Below are 4219 nucleotides of genomic sequence, written 5' to 3'. Positions count from 1 at the left end.
GTCTATGTGTACTGATATATCCCAATAGCATAAATGTGGAGCACATGAATATACTCAATAAATATGTGTCCAGTGAAGTAGTGAGTCTGGAAGGTTAAGGCCAGATTATGAAGGGATTTGAATATCAGGCTAACAGTATGCAAATATGTAGCATATATACCACCTATACCTCCTATGCCAAAGCAGACTTGTCACTTTTTCATTGCCATAATTTAGGTAGTATTACAAAAGATGGAGCCAGTAAAATGTCATAATTATAGCAATGTGTTTAGTAGCTGCCTCCCAATGTTTGATATTACAGGGACTCAGAAGAGCTTTAGAGGATTTCTCTCCCTCCATATATAGCTGGAAAGTAAAGGTTGATTTCTCAGTCCTTCTCCACAATTCTCCGGCCTTCCAGATTCTCAGTTTTTATTCCTCTTCTGCTGGTCCCATTCTGTCAGATATCCATAATTTCTTCTTTGGCTCTCATGTTTTTTTGGCCCCAATTATTTTTGATCAAATAATTATCTTCATTTTATGAATGAAAGATGAATGTGAATGCATTAATGTTGTGAATATGTTATTTCAAAATTATGAATCCTTTTTTGTTCCTGTGTATGATGTCTGTCTCCCCAAACCACCTCGATCTCTCCTGGGTTCAGGAAAGAATGTTGTTGGTCCTGAAAAGTCTTCAAGGAACCTGTGTTCAGAAGAAATTTCACAGAAAATTATATCAATATTACTGCCACAAAATCATCCACATTCCTATATTTTTATGTAGAACAAAAGCAATAATACGCATCTTTATAGCTCAGTTTGATTTATGGAGTGCTACAATTGAAGTGCAAGTTTTCTTTTATGGTAAAATGGTAATTATCCTTAAATGTGGAAGAAAAAACCCATAGCTTTCTATTAATATGTCATTGTGTTTTGATTCAATAGCTAGCCTTTCAATCAGGAATAAAAGATAGAACTAAGATACACCTTAAACTGACGATAGAACAACTCAAATGCTATTGATTTCCTTTTGAGGTTTTACTTTAGGGCACAATGTGTAATACACTTCATTGTCTTGGCTTTTCTAGTTTCAAACAGATCTGTGACAAATAATGCTAATGATTCTTTACTCATGATTAACTGACTTAGAAAAGCATTCCTTGTATAACTTGAAAAACAACATTGCGGAATATTACGTTATTTTTTCAATCCTAATATCCCAGGTATGTTAAAGGCCTTATATTTCTAATATAAACATTTAGCCACAGTTTTAGAAACTCTATTCAAACTTTATTACTTTAAAACTTAGAGATTACTTTATGAAAACTGATACCGTAATGTCCTTTGTGATATTTTTGTTTCAAACATTCTAGGCATCTTATATACACGGTTGAAAAAATTACATTTTTAATAAAACAAATTTCTCTGTCCAAGGAAATGATTTAATTGTGAAAAATAGCTTTGCTGAAAATGTAATTTTAAAATGGTTATGGAATTTTATTAATACATTTATTAATCCAAATACATTGAGGCAATATTCCTCCCAAAATTGATTTGTTGAACAGGTGACAGTGATGTGTGATTTATCTTTCTTAATTAGAGTATAGATTATAATATATATTTCTTCAAATGTATTATGAAGGAAAATCATGTTTCGTGAGGAAAACATTTTATATGGCTTCTATGCAGAATTAAAATGAGAATATTTAAGAGTTAAAGAATGAATAAACTGGTTCTCCTTAACTTACACTAAGAGTAAGCAATGGGGCCAAAACTTAGGAGTTATATATTTTTTCAGTCTTAAGAACTTTTGTTGAATTAATATAGTTAATATTTTTTAATATTTTTTTTAGCCATTTTAGTCTAAAATTCAAAATAAAGATCATTCACTGATTCACAGATATTTTTGCAACCTTATATTCTGTTTCTGAGACCAGTAATCATTTGATTGATAATAAAACCCTAGGACTATGTAATCGGAAACTCTCATTTTTAAGTATTTTTTAAAAATTTTTAAATTACACTTTTCATACAACATTATATTAGTTTCAGGTGTACTACATAGTGATTAGACATTTATATAATTAATGAAGTGATCACTCTGATAAGTCCAGTACCCCTCTGACCCATACATAATTATTACAATATTATTGACTATAATATTGACCCTTTGCTATAGTTTACACCGCCATGATAATTTTGTAACTACCAATTTGTACTTCTTGATCCCTTCTCTCCATTCACTCATCCCCCAACACCTCCTCCCATCTGGCAACCATCAAAATGTTTTCTGTATCTATGAGTCTGTTTCTGTTGTTCATTAATTATTTTTTTTAGATTTCACATATAAGGAAAATCATATGGTATTTGTTTTTGTCTGTCTGAGCTATTTTACTCAGCATAATACCCTCTAGATTCATCTATTATAGAAAACCACCATTTCAATAGAGGCAAACTATGCCTTATTAAGTATGGGGAAAAGAACCACATAGCAGGAATGTGAATAGGATAAACCTTCTGAAGTTTCATTTTCTCAGCTTCTGTGGGGTTCTCAGTTCTGTTTTGCTTGCCATTTTCTAAGTCACTGTGCACATAAAACTATGCACAGAACAGCTTATTAAATCAGATACATCACAGAAATAGCAACATTTCCATAAATGGAAAACTGAAGCCATTATTGGATAACATAAGCATAAAATTAATTTTAGCCATTAAAAATATGGAGAAAAATTATCGGAATTTTCTCCTAAATACATTGATCATTCATATTGTTTATAAGTGCAGTAACTGACCCTCTGAAGTCTATTGTTATATAATCAAGTTCAGATTTTCACTATAAAGTAAGACAGCCCAAGTCTTTTTAATATTTTGCTAAAGATTTAGTATAGCCATTAAATTCATTTTTTTTTTTTACTTCATAACAAATGGAAAGTAAACACTCTTTTCTCTCAGTGACATATTCTATTTTGACCAGCCTTAAAAAGATGCTGACGTTTTTGGTTGAATATACTAAGGAAATAAAAAAGCTCCCCATTAATGAGACAAAAAATAAATAAATTTCAACATTATGTTTATATGGTAGAAAGAAATATGGGGAAAGAACCACATAGGAGAAATATAAATAGAATGAACCTTTGGAAGTTTCATTTTCTCACCTTCAGTAGGATTCTTGTTCCTTTTTTGCTTGGCATTTTCTAAGCCACTGTGTTTCTCAGTTTCCACATTGATTGAGTTATTTTCCTTTAATCTCAAGGAATAACTACACCCTGCTGCTTTTGTTTGCACTATTACCTTAAGATGTCTTTCCTTCACCATTTTACAGATAAACTTCTATTTTACAAGGCTGAGTGTAAAAGTCATCTCATTTTTGAAACTTTCCTTAATCATCCATTATTCCTGTATTATGGGAAACAAATACATCTGACCTATGAGTTCTCAAAGGCAAGGATATAATATTATCCAATTCCGTATTGCTCAGTTTCCATCTCAGAAGCATAGGTACTACGTGGGTGATTTCAGAGGAGATACAATTTGAGATGGATCCTGAAGGAGAGGAGAGTATAAATAACAATATGGAGATGGAGAAGATCTATTTCAAGGGAAAAGAGTGAATCCACCTTTGTGTGTGCAATAGACAATTTACTTAGTAAATTATGTTTGATGCTGAGGGGAAGTAAAATTTGGCATCCCAAAATATGCTTTTTGGGGCATTGATTATTTTAAGCTGATTATTTTTAAGAAAATAAAGACTCAGGAAAAACTTCTGAACTTCCTCATAATTGTCTAAAAGAAGGGTCCTATTATCATAGATACCTATAGTTTAATATGAACGAGGTATGATAGACAGGGAGAAATCAGCAAGGCCCATTAGATCAAAGTCCTATGTCCTATTTTTAAAGACGGCCCAACAAAAATTTGCTTATCAAACATTTGATTTTCCATCTCTGTGTAAATTGCTGTCCTGCCCTTTGAAATCCCAAATCAACCCCCTACACCTCACATCTTCTTAGCTCAAAATGTCATATAAGCCTTAATGGCCTAATTTGTCATCTGGTCTCATATTCTTATGTATTTACATGCATAATAAATTTGGTCATTTTTTTCCTGTTAATCTCTCATGTTAATTTGGATTTTAGTCCAACCAGAAGACCTTGGAAGGTAGAAGGGAAATTAATTTTTCCACTCTGCAGTGCATACTCTGATGTTTTCTATCAAAGAAATGCTGTCATGTTATCTCTTG

This window comes from Pteropus vampyrus, unplaced genomic scaffold (assembly GCF_000151845.1).
Source record: "Pteropus vampyrus isolate Shadow unplaced genomic scaffold, Pvam_2.0 Scaffold461, whole genome shotgun sequence".
Classification (NCBI taxonomy): domain Eukaryota; kingdom Metazoa; phylum Chordata; class Mammalia; order Chiroptera; family Pteropodidae; genus Pteropus; species Pteropus vampyrus.
This window is presented reverse-complemented; position numbering follows the sequence as displayed.